This window comes from Mus pahari, chromosome 3, assembly GCF_900095145.1.
Source record: "Mus pahari chromosome 3, PAHARI_EIJ_v1.1, whole genome shotgun sequence".
NCBI lineage: Eukaryota > Metazoa > Chordata > Mammalia > Rodentia > Muridae > Mus > Mus pahari.
The window spans coordinates 89,205,154-89,221,807 of record NC_034592.1 but is presented as its reverse complement, the minus strand read 5'-3'; the positions used below and the strand labels follow the sequence as shown (position 1 = coordinate 89,221,807).

The 16,654-nt window shown below is 45.7% G+C and overlaps 1 long non-coding RNA gene across 2 annotated transcripts in view; it reads left to right on the top strand.

The window, feature by feature from the left end:
* The window catches only part of LOC110319648, a 39,348-nt gene that overhangs the window by 16,483 nt on the left and 6,211 nt on the right, over positions 1-16,654 (top strand). Inside the window, exons 2-3 of one of the 2 annotated variants that reach the window (XR_002380410.2) lie at positions 15,047-15,218; positions 15,513-15,611. This is a non-coding gene — a long non-coding RNA (uncharacterized LOC110319648). Of the gene's footprint in view, positions 1-2,587; positions 2,763-15,046; positions 15,219-15,512; positions 15,612-16,654 lie in introns of both variants that reach the window. The other variant, XR_003843532.1, reaches the window with a different exon arrangement.

Sequence of the window (16,654 nt, the reverse complement as noted above, 5' to 3'; positions counted from 1 at the left end):
CACACACACACACACACACACACACACAGGCCTATCAGATACTTCTCTTAGCAGAATGGTGTGCTTTCTTCCAGATGAGCTTATTGTTGTCCATAAAGATAGCAGATCTGGGAGGAAAGGTTGCCCTCTTCTGGGACTCGCCATCCAGTGCACTGTGGCCCTGGCACTGAGGAATGGGTGACAGAGACTCTTTTGTGAGCTGTAACCTTGTAATGGAGCCAGCGTTGGTTGGCAGGCTACAATTTTCACGGTCCGCTAAACACCAGAGATCAGCTTGGCTCTGGGCCACAGATGCAGGCAGCAAGCCCTGCTCCCATCTACTTGCTGCGCCTTGACTTCTGATACTTAAACAATGAAAATGGAACCACCACAGTGCAGAGAGAACAATGGTGTTTTGACAAATGGAACAAAGACAGACTCTGACAGACCATTCAGGTCAGAAAAAAAAAAAAAAAAAAAAAAAATTAAGGCAAAGACTTAGGACCTTCTGCCTCCTGCCAAGAAGCCAACACCCTGTGTGTTGGGGGAGGCTGGCCCAGGCAAAATGGTCCACCCAGGGTCCAGGAAAGAGGGTCAACCTGCTTCCTGGCGGTCTTTTGGATTCAACAGTTTTGTTAAATATTGTTTCTCTTTTTAATTTTTTAACGTTTATTTTATTTTTTATGTACATTGGTGTTTTGCCTGTATATGTGTGAGGGTTTTAGGTCCCCTGCAATAGGAGTATCAGACATGTGTGAGCTGCCATGTGGGTGCTGGGAATTGAACCCAGGTCCTCTGGAAGAGCAGCCAGTGCTCTTAACCACTGAGCCATCTTTCCAGCCTTAAACATTTATTTTATTGTGTCTGTGTCTATAACTGGGCACACACCTGCTGTTGTGGGTCTGTGAGGCCAGAGGACAACTTGAGCAGAGTCACTACTGTCCATAAAGGACATAGAGGTTGCAGAGCTTGAACTCTTACTGCTGGGCACACTTTCTTCTCAGAACCCTTACCAGCCCTTATTTTAGGACTTTAAACACAATCATAGTAAAATATGAATACTTGGGCCCATACAACCACAACACCTCAGAGATTTAAGAAGAAGGAGATTGTGAGACTTATGGGAAAATGTTCTTTGTCTTCTTGGAGGTGTGCCGAAATGCTTCCAATAGAGTTATGGCCAGGAAGCTGGTATAGACTAGAAGAAACTCATGCTACCCTTTTGAGACTGGTAGTCCTCTAAAGATGAAAACTGGGAAGCATTCATTTGTGACCTTGAAATGTCATAAATGTGTGTGTGTGTGTGTGTGTGTGTGTGTGTGCGTGCGTGTATCGTAATGTGTCAGTAAAGTGAGCTGGGAAAAAGGTTTACATGTGAGCTATTAGAGTGCATGTCATTCCCCACCCTGGCTCCCACAAGAATGTGTAAATCGTAGCACATGGAATGTAAGCGGCTGGGGCCGAGTTTCATAAATCTGCCTCACAATGAGCCTCACAGGCCTTGCATGAGAACAGAGCCCAGGAAGGGAATGTCTGTGGATGTCTAGTGATTAACTGGGCCAGACTCTGACCACTGACAATTCCTCACAATGTTCTCAATAGTATTATTTTCTGACAAGGGGGCACTTTCTCATGGAGCCTATTCCTCGAGTAGGTAATAGGCTCACCCTCCTGCTCTCTGGAAGGCCCGAGAATCTTGACCTAAATCCTGAGCAAAGCGGAAAGGTCACCCACCTCTAAAACGGGACCTGACTTCACTCAGGACTGAGTCTTGCAAATTTGGCATTCGGGAGTAGACAGGGGTCACCACGGAAGCGTGAGCGGAGCCGGTTGCTAAGTGGGAACTTACTCCTCCCCTGCACTATCTGGTATAGAAAAGTGGATTCTTCATAGTTCTGTTTCACACTGTGATGTTCAAGAAAAGAGTGACCAGTACACCTAAATCTCTTCAGCAGCCAGAGTGCCTTCACATAGACCTCATCTCTACCATTGATTCCTATACTGACCATTAAGATTGGAACTAAAATGAGGGACTGGAGAGATGGCTCAGTGGTCAAAAGCAATGACTGCTCTTATAGAGGTCCTGAGTTCAATTCCCAGCAACCACATGGTGGCTCACAACCACCTGCAATGGGATCTGATGCCCTCTTTTGGAAGACAGCTACAGTGTATTCATATACATAAATAAGTCTTTTTAAAAAGAACAAAAAACAAAATACCTAAAATGAGCCAGGAGAAGCCCACCTTTAATCCCAGCACTTGGGAGGCAGAGGCAGTTGTTGGAGCCCGACACTAAGCCATAAGCCAAAGTCCCCCCCCCCCCAACTTTTTGAGAAACTTCTGACCTTCTGAAAGGACAGCTGACAGAACACCAAGATCAGACAATAGTAACTGTAAACTTTCCAGGAAAAAACACAGAATGTCACCTGAGATAAGAGTAGATCCTGGGCAGGTATGCAGAACCACCCCCGCCAGGCAGGAGCAAGTTTCTCCCTCTTTACTTCTTCCTTCTCACAGCTTATATTCTGTAACCTTTTTTCGCAACAAACAGACCTTGACAAAACATTGCAGGATCACCTCCTTTTTTCCCCGCCCATTTATCTTTCAGGCATGGTCCCCCTCAGACCTCCCAAATAACTGGATCCTGCGGGTCGGGACAAGTGGTGCCCACGTGGAGCCCGAGGTACAGACCTAGCCGGAAGGAGCCTATTTTCTTGAGAAGGTCGCCACGACAAGTCGTTTGGAGGAGCGCTCTTACCACTCATAAGAGAAAGTCATCCTTGGTAAGTTTACATTTCTCCATCCCATAGGAATGGGTCATAAGTTGTCTAAGGAAGCGGTCTTTATTAGAGACCTGAAAGCTTCTCTCAGGGAAAATGGAGTTAGAGTTAAAAAGAAAGATTTGACAAAATTTTTTATCTTTGTTTCCTAAGTCTGTCCATAGTTCATAATAGATGGACCAGAGATTCATCCTCTTAAGTGGGAAAAGGTGGGATGCGATCTTAATGATCTTTTATATAAAGAAGGGCCAGATGCAGTGCCTACTCAGACCTTTAGTTATTGGGGTCTTATTAGAGATACCATTAAGTCATCCTTGGCTGAGGCAGGAAAGATTGTTTCATTGGCTGAGGATTTCCTTAAATCAACTTCTCGCTCGGCCTCTATGTCCTCTGTAAAGATTGCAGACTCACAGTTGCCCCAACCTCCCTCACCATGCCCCTCCATTATTATTAATATGTCTTCCTCAGAGAACCTGGCTGTTCGCCCCAAAAAGCCTGTCCAACCCCTCTATCCTCAACTGCCCACCGATGCAGCCACATCCAGTGAGCCAAAATTACAAGAATCAAAGCTTACCTACCCTATTTTTAAGAAGACTCATGACAATCGGCTAAGTCCCTCTGAGGAGAGTGAGTTGGAGGAAGAGGTTGCCCGATATCGCAGCCCTGATCGGCCACCCTTTGCGAACACAGTGGCACATTCTAGGCCTCCTCCTTACCCTTTCACTCCTGAAATTTGTGTACCCGTGGTCATTCCACCACCTCCACAAGGTGATTACCTTTTACAGGCCAAAAGTCAGCTATCTAAACAAATTTCTGACCTTAAAGAGGTCCTAAATTTACAGAAACAGTTTGCCAATCTCTCCACAGATCTCTCCTCTCTTCAGGAGACTGTGAGACAGACAGTTTTCCCTGGTCCATTGTTGGCTCCGGTCCCTTTCCCTGCCATCTCTGGTGACCCTGGGGCTTGTGGGACAGCCAGCTCGCTGCATTCTCACCTTAACAAAGCCTCCCAAAAATCTCATTCTAACAAAACCTCCCAGAAAGTTAGTTCAAAACAATCCTGGCGTTCCCTGTGTTAATCCGCCAGAGCGCCAAAGAGGCTTCCTCCTCAGAGGAGGACCCCACCGCGGATACAGAAAATGGTGATGAGGATAGTGAAGCTGATAATGAGACTGCGGCCACAGCTCCTGAGGCCCCGCCACAAGAAATGACTGAGTATAAAAGATTAAAGTTTAAGCCTCTTAAGGATCTTAATACTGCAGTCAAAAATTATGGTCATAATGCACTCTTTACTGTTTCCATGCTTGAGGCCCTTTCCACAGGGGGCTACCTCACCCCTGCTGAATGGTTTAGAGTTGCCCAGGCAGTTTTGACTCGTGGACAGTTTTTGTCTTGGAAAGCTGATTTTCTAGATAGGTACCAATCTCTCGCAAGGCAGAACCAGAGAGACCCTAAAGCGCCTGCCGCTGCCTGGACCCTTGATAAGCTTAGTGGGCAGGGAAAATATGTGTCTGAGAGGCACCAGCTTAAGTTCCCCACAGGACTCCTGGCTCAGGTTAACGAGGCTGTCCCTGGGGCATGGTGGTCTATCCCTTCAAAGGGCTCTATGACCACACCTTTGACTAAGATTATTCAGGGAGTTTGTGGGGAGACTCTTAGAAACTGCTGAAAAGGTCCTGGGCCCTGAGGAAAATAATAGCAAGTTTATAAAAGAGTTGGCCTATGAGAATGCCAATTCTTCCTGTAAGGCTGTTCTTCGAGGCAAGACTAAAAATAAGACTCTTGATGATTTCGTGAGATGTTGCGGTGATGTAGATACCTTCACCCATAGGATCTCGCAGAGCCTTTCTCAGAGTGTGAATTTGGCTGTGGGGGCTGCCTTGCAAGCTGTTGGCCCTTCCAAAAGTTGCTTTAAATGAGGTCAGCCTGGCCATTTTGCCAAGCAGTGCCCCCTGATACAGGGCATGCTGAGTCCTCCGCCTCAGCCTCCGGGGCCAACACCTTCTGTACCTGCCACAGTGTGCCCCCAATGTAAGAGAGGCAAACATTGGGCTAATCAGTGCCGCTCCAAGACAGATGTCATGGATAATCCTTTGCTACCCCTTAAGGGAAACAGCTTGAGAGGCCAGCCCCGGGCCCTGAGACCTATTCATTTTCTGCCGGCCTCAGGGACCAGTCAGCAGATAGCAATGCCCCAACTTTCTTCTGTTCCACCCAACTCCTCAGAGCAACCCCAGGGAGCACAGGATTGAACCTGTGTACCTCCACCAGTACAATTTTAAAACCTGAGGATGGTGTTCAAGCTCTACCTACTGGGGTTTTCGGTCCTCCTCCCCCAAACATGTTTTTTCTCATTTTGGGTCAGGCCTAGTTCACCCTTAAGGGCCTCACTGTCCATCCCTCACTAGTGGATAATGATTTTACTGGGGAGATTAAGATTTTAGCTAGTTCCAGCTCAGGGCCAATCTTACTCCCTCGAGGACAGCAGATTGCACAGGCCTTGCCCCTCCCATTGAAACCAAAACCCGGTTATTGGGAGGCATCGGGGGGCCTCTCAGCCAGGGTCCTCAGATCTTTTTGGGGTCCAGATGGTGTCTAGAGAACGTCCTACGCTACACTGTAAGTTAGAGGGGCGATGGTTTGAGGGCATTGTGGATACGGGGGCTGATGCCACCGTCCTTGCAAAAAATTCCTGGCCCTCGACTTGGCCACTTCAACCTTCCCTTACACATTTACAGGGCATTGGCCAGTCTAAAAATACCTTACAGAGTTCTAGAATTTTGACATGGGAAGATTCAGAAGGGAATTCTGGAACAGTACAGCCTTTTGTTGTTGAAGCCCTGCCAGTTAATTTGTGGGGAAGAGCTATTCTCTCTCAGATGAAAGTAATTATGTGTAGTCCAAATGAAATTGTAACCCAACAGATGCTGTCTCAAGGCTTTTTGCCAGGACAAGGCCTAGGAAAGGAGGGCCAAGGCATACCTACACCCATAAGCGTTTCACATAAGAGTGATCGCACGGGGCTGGGATACCAAAGTTTTTCTTGAGGGCCATTGCTCCCCCTGTGCTCCAGGCAGACAAAATCACTTGGAAAAGTGATGATCCTGTCTGGATTGACCAATGGCCCCTCTCTTCCCTAAAATTGTTGGCGGCCTTAGAGTTACTGTAGGAACAGCTGGCCGCTGGGCATATTGAGCCCTCTATATCCCCTTGGAATATACCTATATTTGTCATACAGAAAAAGATCAGGAAAATGGCGCCTACTACAAGATCTGTGCACCATCAATAAAACTATGGTCCCCATGGGAGCTTTACAACCTGGCCTGCCATCCCCAGTTGCCATCCCCAAGAATTATTCTAAAATTGTCATAGACCTTAAGGATTGCTTCTTTTCTATTCCCTTACACCCAGATGATTATAAACTCTTTGCCTTTAGCCTTCCCATAGTTAATTTTGTAGGGCCCTCTCCTCGTTTCCAATGGAAGGTTCTTCCCCAGGGCATGGCTAAAAGTCCTACCCTTTGTCAGAAATTTGTTGCTCAGGCTGTTGATCCTTTTAGGCTTTGCTTCCCTGATATTTACATAGTCCATTACACAGATGACATTCTTCTAGCTGGAGCTGATGAATGCCAACTTAATTATGTTGCCCAAAAGCTTATATCCACTCTTCAGCAGCAGGGTCTTCAGATATCTCCAGAGAAAGTCCAACTTCAGCCCCTATTCTTATTTCTGGGGTTTGAGCTTTTCCCTAATAAGATCATTTCTCAAAAAATACAAATTAGGAAAGATTCCCTTCTTAGCCTTAATGATTTCCAGTGTCTTTTAGGCGATATTAATTGGCTTCACCCATACCTCAAACTCACTACAGGAGAACTCAAGCCCTTGTTTGATATCCTTAGGGGAGACTCAGATCCGTCGTCTCTGCGCAGTCTTAATGCTGAAGCCGCTCAGGCTTTGTCCTTAGTTGAAAGTGCTATTAATAGTCAAACCATTACCTATTTCTCTCCTGATATGCCCTTAGTTTTTCTTGTTCTCCCTACTCCATTCTCTCCCACAGGACTTTTTTGGCAAACTAAGCCACTCTTTTGGGTTCATTTGTTGGTCTCCCCTCCCAGGTTCTCTCTATATATCCTTGGGTGGTGTCACATCTAATTAGGATGAGAAGAGAACAATCTCTCAAGCTTTTTGGAAAGGACCCTGATACCTTGATTCTTCCATATAGTCTCTCTCAGGTTCAATGGTTGAGCCAATATGATGATGACTGGGCCGTTAGCTGTGTTCCTTTTCAGGGCACTATTGATAATCATTATCCCCCTGATAAGCTTATTCAATTTTTATACAAAACTCCCATAATGTTTACTAAGATAACCAAGACTGCGCCCATTGCCGGAGCTACTCTGGTTTTTACTGACGGTTCCTCCAGTGGCATCGCAGCATACTCCATTGACACACTCCATTGATTCAAAAGTCTTTCGGTTTCCCACCTCCTTTTCTTCTGCTCAGCTGGTTGAGTTGGTAGCTATTATCAAGGTTTTTGAAACATTGCCGATCTACCCTCTAATTTGTTTACAGATAGCTCTTACATTGCTTGTTCGGTTCCACTTTTGGAAACCACCCCATATATCTGTCCGTCCACTAATGCAGCACCCTTGTTTTCAGTCCTTCAAAAATTGATTCATGAGCGTTCCTGTCCTTTTTTTTATTTTCCATGTACGTGCTCATTCTGGTTTACCTGGTCCTTTAACACAGGGCAATGAGTCTGTAGACCATGCAACTCAAATTACAGGAATAGCTCAGTGAATTACCCCCAGCCCTGCTGATTCCCTGCTTCAAGCTCAGAAGGCTCATGATCTCCATCATCTTAAGGTGCAGGACATGACAGATAGTGCACAATTGCAGAGGTTGCCTCACCTTTTTGCCTGAGGCCCATTTGGTTTAGTTCCTGGGGAATTATGGCAAATGGATGTTACTCATTTTGCCCCATTTGGAAAGCTTAAATATATACATGTTACCATTGATACCTTTAGTGGTTTTTTTTTTAATGCCACGCTTCAGACTGGAGAAGCCACTAAACATGTTATCAGTCATGTCATTCTTTTTGTCTTACAGTCTTACCTCAGCCTAAAACTATTAAGATAGATAATGGCCCCAGCTACACCAGCAGCAGCTTTAGACAGTTCTGCTCACAGCTGGGCATTAAAAATGTTACTGGCATTCCATATACTCCTCAAGGTCAAGGCATTGTTGAGAGAGCTCATCAAACTCTTAAAAATATGATCTCCAAACTACAATCAAACGGGGGAGTTTTATATCCATTGACTGGTAACCACAAGACACTGCTCAACCATTCGCTCTTTGTTTTAAATTATCTCATGGTCAATGATGAAGGCAAGTCTGCTGCAGATCACCTGTGGCATCCTACCACCACCCAAAATTACGCCCAGGTCCTTTGGAAAGATCCACTAACTCACAAATGGCAGGGTCCTGCCCCGGTCCTCATTTGGGGAAAGGGACATGCCTGCATTTGTGATGCCCAAGCAGGTAATGCTCAATGGCTGCCAGATCGCCTAATCAAAGTATATAATCCACTCAGGGAGGCCCCTGAGAAATTGCCCAAATGTGCTTAATTGCAGGAAAAGAAACCTCCCTGTCTTCTCCACAACAGAGGGTGAAAATGCAGATTCTGCTTGTCCTCGGATTACTGTTGGTACCACAGGGTGTCAAAGCTGGCTTTGGTCTGCCTGTTGATCAGCTTACACTCCTGACCACTCTGTATGGTCAGCCCTGTGATTGTGGAAGAAGTACTCAGTCTACACCCTTATCACAATATACCCACTCAGTTGATTGTGGGGATAAGAATGCCTTCTTACAATATTTCAGCTCTCCTACTGGAGGGACAAGTCAAGATTGGAAGTGTATAAATAAGCCCAAACCCTTGCCTCCATTGACTGATGGTCAGTGCCCCAGTAATTGTTTCTTTGTTGATCAAATGCATGCTAGTTGCTATTTTTCCTTCTCCACATGCCTCAGAGATAGCCAGCCTTATTTTTGGGTTGTTCCCTTTAAGACGCTACAGAGTACAGGGGGGAGCGATTGGTCTCACAACACCCAGGTAATTGGCACCAACTCCTATACTTCAAAACCAAGAAGACCTAGAAAAAAGATGTCAAGAACTCTTCGCCAATCCCATGTGGAGTGTCTGGAATGGAGTGTTGCCCTACCTCCTTCCCTTCCTTGGACCCCTGATAGGATTTCTTTTACTTAAGTAGATGTAGCCTTTAAGAAGCCAGTGTCGGTATACTATCATCGCCTGGAGGTCTGAGACATTGACCAAGATACTTACGCTGATCCCCTAGACACCCCTTTGGTGGGCCTAGATTTTATGGTCTTAGATCCAGGTCCTAACTAGGGATTCTTTGGTAAGCTATGGAGACATCAATGATGGGAATAGCATGATGCCACATACCAGGGGCACACCCATGAAAGGCTGTAGAGCATCTCAATGATGGAATCATCATGAGTCCATGACCCAGGGGCCCACTCCGATTTGAGAGTGCTGGGTATGGAGACAGCTCATGTAGCCTAAGACAAAGACTCTACCCTCAAACCCAAATATATCGGGTGCTGGTGTGGATGCACATCATGTAGCCTAAGACAGATGCTCCATCTTATAATATAAAAGAGGGGGAGATGTTGGAGACTGACACTGAGCCATAAACCAAAGTTCCCCCCCCCCTTTTTTGAGAAATTTCTGACCTTCTGAAAGGACAGCTGACAGAACACCAAGATCAGATAATAGTAACTGTAAACTTTCCAGGAAAAACCACAGAATGTCCCCTGAGATAAGAGTAGATCCCATGTTCCTGGGCAGGTATGCAGAACCACCCCCACTCCTGGGCGGAGGCAGGAACAAGTTTCTCCCTCTTTACTTCCTCCTTCTCACAGCTTATATTCTGTAACCTTTTTTCGCAATAAACAGACCTTGATAAAACATTGCAGGGTCACCTCCTTTTTTTCCCTGCCCATTTATCTTTCAGGCATGGTCTTCCTTGCCCCCCCCCCCGAATAACTGGGTCCTGCGAGTCGGGACAGGCAGTAAACTCTCTGAGTTTGGGGCCAGCGTGGTCTATAGAGTGAGTTCCAGGACAGCCAGGAGAAACTCTGAAAAACCAAAAAGAAAAAATAAAAATCTCCTCAAATGGTACTTATACCAGTTATCTAGTGTATTTTGTGACTCCTATTTATTCATTCAGCAAAGATTTGCATATGGGGATTGGGGTGACAGCTTAGAGGGTAAAGGTTTGATCTCTAGAACCCTTATGGTTTTTTAAAAGACAGGCATGATAGCCAGAACAGGGGAAGAGGAGACAGGCTGAGTCCTAGGGCTCTCTGGCCAGGCAGCCAAGCCTCTCAGACAAATTCGAGAGCAGCGAGAGAGACCCTGTCTCAAAGATGGGTGGTACCTGAAGACCAAGACTAGAGGTTATCCTCTGACCTCCACATATATGTGCACATGCACATATCCTGACACCCTTGCACACACAAACACAGATCTACATACACATAGTGTGCAGATGTGAAAGACATAAAAGTAAAATAGAAATCTCTGAGGCCCCCAGGGCTAGAGCTATCTCCAGACTGCTCCCACAAGGCTAAAGGACACAGCCTTTCCATGTAGTAGGCACTATGGTAGCCTCCCCCAAGATGTGCCCATCCTAATATCTAGCTGGCACTTGAGAATATGTTTCTTGGAACAGTGAAAGAGACAATGCAGAGATAACACATTGAGAAAGGAGGCCATCATGGGTTACCCAGGTGAGCACAACGTGACCACAAGAATCCTTATGACATCAGGGGAGGGTCAGAGGCTGAGATACAAGGACATAAACAGATGGGAGATGCAGTCACTTCAAGGGGCCACAATCCAAGAAATGAGAACCACCCTGGAGCTGGGACAGCCAGCAGCAGAGACCAGGAAAGAAGGACAGGGTGGCCAATGTCTTAAATCTAACCTGAGACCTAATTAGGACTTCTGATGGCCATGTCCATTAAAAGTAATATGCGTACTGTTTTAAACCACTAACTTTAAGGTTGTTTGTTATGGCAGCACTACAAAACAAGGACAGTTCCCACCCCATCCAGGACCAGGAACACACTTTTAATCCCTCATGGTTCACACTGGGCAGACACCCATTCCCAATCAACTAAGAAGCCAACTCATTTGCCATCCTCCAGGGTCTACACTGCAGGTTACACTGGAATGTATTCCTCCTGGCATTACAATATAGACTAGTTGGTTACTTAGCTTCTCTTTCCCAATCGTCTGTGTGACTCCTAAAGAAGGTCACTGAAATTGCTATGTACCCTTGACCAAATCAGAGACCTCTCTCAGTTTGATGCTTCTATCTTTAATTTGAGAGTGGTGATGCAGCGTGACTCCAGCAACTGCACAGAACTGTGGGGGAATTGATGAACTGGACAGGAAACATTAGCAATGACATGTGGCATGATGTGGTTGGTCAATGGTATCGTGGCTGTTCTGCACTAGTGTTCACATGACACCTCAGAATTGGAACACACACACACACACACACACACCAGTTGATAGGATCTAGTTGGTAGAAGAGGAATAAGAATGATGTAATTGTTTAACTGCAATGATGTGGACAGACTTCAGAGAAGCTTGAGAGGTGAAATGGAGGTCTGTCGGTGAATCGAATGCAGGGGATGGCAGGTGCCTACGTGCTTAGGATGGCAGAGTAAGGAGCCTAAGGATGCCGTGTGAACCCAGTATGAGGCGGAGCCTTACTCTGCCTCTCTTCCTCCAGTCTTTTCCTACTGTGAGGTCTTTTCTTCTTTTCAGATAAAAGACATCAGAAAAAGGAAGGAAGTTGAAGGGAAGAGAAGGGAAGACATGGGAGAAAGGGGAAGGGAGGGAGGAGAGTCAGAACTAAAAGGAGGTCCCGGGGAGGGTTAGAGGCAGGACTTTCTGGCATGCATGGAGAAACAAGAGACTCAGTCATTACCTGCATTTCAGCCTGTTGGTGTCAGAATCGTGAAAACCCTGTAATAGGACAGAAAGAGAAACTATGAGATGAGAGGAAAAAAAAATAGAGAGGCCGTGAGATGGCCAGTGGGTTACTTTGCCACCAAGCCTAACAAACTAAGTTTGATCCACAGCCCCTACTGGGTGAAAAGAGAAAACTAACTCCTGTGTTTTGTCCCCTGACCTCCACACATATTATGGCACACCCCAACAATAAATAAAAAGTTCTATTTAAAAGAAAAGTAAATAGAACTAAAATGTCTGGGTTATCAATCAATCAATCTATTTATTTATTTATGAGACAAGGTCTCACTATGTAGCTCTGGCTGATCTGGAACACACTATATAAACCAAGCTAACCTTGAACTCACAGGGATCAGCCAACCTCTTCCTCCCAAATGCTGAGACTGAAGATGAGCATTACTGTGTCCAGCTGGGTTGATTTTAAAACAGACAGACAAGCAAACAAACAAACAAACCAACCACATCTGGAGTAAGAAAGATTTTTAAAATATTCCTTGTGGAAATAAGGCAGAGCTGAAGGAAGTAAGTGGGGACAATTCATTCTAGGCCCATTGAGAGGATATAGGGCATCACCAGGGGACTGATGGGGAAGAGGAGGACATTCTAGAAATAGAGGCAGTAAAATGTTGTCAGCTCTAGACTTGCCCCCAATAGACTCAAGTATAGAAATTTTTGATAATCTCCCTGTTCAATTAGCAATTCGAGGGGTTGGTGAGATGTGCAAGCATTTGTGGCTATGTACTTGGTAGACTACGCACATGCAGTTATTTCCAGAGATAGCCCACCTTGCTGGCATGCCCCATGCCTTTAATCTCTCACTATCTTGAATTACTGGAATCAGGGACTGCCCCTTATCCAGAAAACCCTCTTCTTCTGTCTTCCCAAAGTGGCATCTATTCAAGGCAGAAGTTTACCTTGCTAGGCACTTCTGTCAGGATCTGCGACTTGGCCTTGCTCAGCAGAAGGGAGACAGGAAGGCATACTTTGAAACTGTAGCAAGCCTTTGAGTTGATTGGGTTCTATTCTGGATACAAATAACAAGAAAAAGCCTCTGTTCCCATCTTGCTTATTGTGAAGGTGTGGGATGCTCTGCTCAAAGGTTTGCTGATTTGCCAGGCTGGCTGATACTGATACAGTACCACAGGCAGAGGAGGCCTGGGAACAGGAGGGAGAGCCACTTTCCTGGGGGTGCCGGGTAGATAAGGACAGCCCCTAATGTACCCACAGAGAGGGGGAAGGCAAGGGAACTGCTCAGATCCCAGCCTTGCCACCCATATGCCGTGTTCCCTCTTCCCCGAATTTGGCTTTAATGCTTCAGGCCCCTGAAATAAAAGGACTAGAACAGATGATCTCAAAGGCCTCTTCCCCCAACAGTCTTTGATTCGGGCATTTGGAGCATCCACAGATGCTGGAGAATACTGCCAGGCATGAGTGTCTGATAAGAAATGACAAGACTGCTGGGGAAGGGTGGAGTTCATTTTCATTTTTTTTTTTTAATAGCACACCCTTTGGCTCTGAAATGGCCTTTCTTAGGCTCTGTTATATGGAAATGCTATTATAAATATTTGAATGTGGTTGTTTGGAACTGTAAAACATCAAGAGACAGGGTTTCTCTGTGTAGCCTTAGCTGTCTTAGAACTCACTTTGTAGACCAGGCTGGCTTCGAACTCAGAGATCCGCCTGTCTCTGCCTCCCAAATGTGTGTGCCACCATCACCTAGCCAGAACTGATTTCCAACTGCATTTTAATGATTTGTAATGAAGCATTTCCAAAGAGAATTAAGCATCCAAACGGAGAGGTGTCTAAGTATAAAGTACACAGTAGATAACCAACGACAGTAAAATGATGATAAAGAAGTCTTATTAATTGTATGGCTCATTAGTAATTTCATTGCATATTGAAATGACCATCTTCATCTTCTAAATAAAATATGTGATTAAAATTAATCTCACCTATTTCCTCTTCCTGTTTTAAATGCCACATGTGGGCTGGCTTTGTGTTGTCACTGGACCACACTGCTCTTAGGAGTAGGGCAGGAGAGGGACTGGCCAAGCTTGGAGTTATTTACTTTATATATGTCTGTATTGTTTGACTTTTGTCCTGGTACACATGGCTTATTTTCATCATTTACAAAGACCAATAAAGGATCTTGAGTCACTCAAGCAAAGTTAGTTCCTATGATGGTGTATGTATATATTATATGTATATGTATGGTATCCATGTATGTGCCTGTGTGTAAGGGTGAGCACATACGGAAGTCAGAGGTAGACCAACTTCGATTGCTTTCCACCTTAGTCTTTGAGGCAGTATCTCTCTCTGAGGCTGGAGCTCACCGATTGGTTAGGCTGGCTGCCTAAGACGCTTTAGGGATCCTCCTGTGTCCAGCTGTACAGTGTCAGGATTACAGGTGTCCCGGGTGTTTGCCTTTTTATGTATGAGGATCAAAGATCTGAACACGGGTTCTCATGCTTGTGCAGCTGAGCCATCTCCCAAGCCCCCTAAAATATCTTTGGAAATCTCAAGCAAACTATGAGAATCTTCCCCCTAATTCATTTCTGTGAGACCGTTGGCAGAGTCTGAAATAAATGTTTTCCCATCGGTGACAATGAGACGTCCTGGTATCTCTCTGATTTACCAGCAGTTTCTAATCGTCTGATCCCCCCCCCTTTTTTATTACTGCTATCATTAACAAGGTACCCCTACTTGACAGCCATCCCAGCTGAGTTGGTAAGGAAATGTTTTTAGGGAGTAGGAGTTAAGCTCAGGAGACCTGGGGAAAAGGGGGAAAAAGATAAATAACCCTTAAAGAAATTTCTCTTCTTTTTTTTTTTTCTTCCAATTCCCTCCTTATACCATATCAAGATTCCCCAAAGCATTGGGGTCTGTGTCCCTAGGCTGAACTTCTTACCTTACTAATTGACATTGCCAGGATCTGAGCCCCCCCCCCACACACACACAGACGTGTCTGTGTTACACATAAACATGCACTGGTTGTAACAGTATCACTTTCAAAGGAACACTAATCCGCTGAAGTCACCCAGTCAGAAAACATTTGCTTGTCCGTGTCTTGTGTCTGACCAGCGTGTGTAAAAAGAAGAAAATTGGGAGGGAAGAAAGAAGGAAAGACTAAGAAAGAACAATTATACTTCTTTCCTGCGGTGGGAGCCAGGCTGTCTCCCATATCCCAGGCTTGTCTCCTTGTCTCCTTTTGCTATTAGGACTGGAATGACCTTGAACTTCTGATCCTCCTGCCTCTACTTCCTGAACAGCAGGATTACAAAACAGGAGCTACCCTGCCTGGTTTCGGCAGGGCTGGAGATGGGATGCGGGGATTTGTATGAGCTGGAAATGAGAATGCCGCCCACTGACCCGCCTTCCCAGCCTGCAACAGTGAGTTTATACAACTGGGCTTTGCCAACAAAAAACTAATTTTCTGACTCTTCTTCGTTGTGTCATCAGTTTTTACATTGTGTACCCTCTGCTTAAAAAAAAAGCAAGCTACAGGCTCTCTATGCAAACCTAAAGATGCCTCACTTGAAGGTTAGGGAGGAAGTGGCGGGGTTGGAATGGACATCCGGGTAGCTGCAGTGAAAGAGTTTACTGTGTGTCTTCAAAACTGAGGGGTTCATATCACCAACCCCATCTCCCTGGATCGTATTTGTCTGTTTTTGTCTTTCTTGCTAGACTGAAGAATCTAATAAGTCACCACTGTGGCCAGTACCCAGCTAAGTCCAGCCAACACCCGGCTCAGTGAGGATGTACCACCGGTGACTCCATGAAAGAGTGAGTGAAGAAACGACTGGACCTGTCATCCTCTAAACATTGATGAAGTTAGAGTCCATCACAACCGAAGGGCTTGAATACACTGATAGTACTGTCTTATCACGGACCAGATGAAGTGTCTCTACTGGGCTATCAGCCTGCTAAACAAAAGAAAACTGAGACACATACATCCCTGCTTTGGTTTATAATCTGGGGAGAGAAAGAAGGCTTGAGGTTAGGTATCAGTAAACTAAATGGGGACCTCTAGTAAGCTCCTCCAGCACTAGAATGAGGTTTATAATGGAGAATAGAGGGGGTTACACCAGCTTAACCAACATCTCTCCCCTCGGAGGGACAGTTAAGGTGAAAAGCAAGGATGATAAGGTCCAACACTTTTTCCCCCTAGTGTTGGGGCTCAAACTTTTGGACTTACCTGCCAGGCATACATTCTATGGCTATGCCACATTATATCCTTGGGGGTCACTATTAAACTATTAAATCCTACAGGAGGAGGGAATGACATGGGGGAGAGGGGGAAGAGAGAGCACGAGACAGACAGACAGACAGACAGACAGACAGACAGACAGACAGACAGACAGACAGAGACAGAGACGGACAGAGAGATGAACACTCCAAGCACCTGGCACAGGGCCAGCTGCCCGTGCCACTCACTGCTAAGACGAACAACAGCTTGAACTGGGATTAATTCACATGAGTTGAAGAGCACACTAATTTGTATGCCCCGCCTTGGGTTGCCATCTGTGGGAACCCACGTGCTGAGAGTGGACAAAGAGGGACCCCTCTTACTTGTTGGACAGTGTCTTTAGGAGAGGATTTTGTGATGAGGAACTGGCCAGCAGGAGGCTGGTGGGTTTCATTCACTTCTTGCAAAGCCTTTCTGATCTGCTCTCATTCTGAATTTTCTGTGTTAAAAATATGCCTGCCCGTATGCCGGGCGTGGTGGCGCATGCCTTTAATCCCAGCACTCAGGAGGCAGAGGCAGGCGGATTTCTGAGTTCGAGGCCAGCCTGGTCTACAAAGTGAGTTCTAGGACAGCCAGGGCT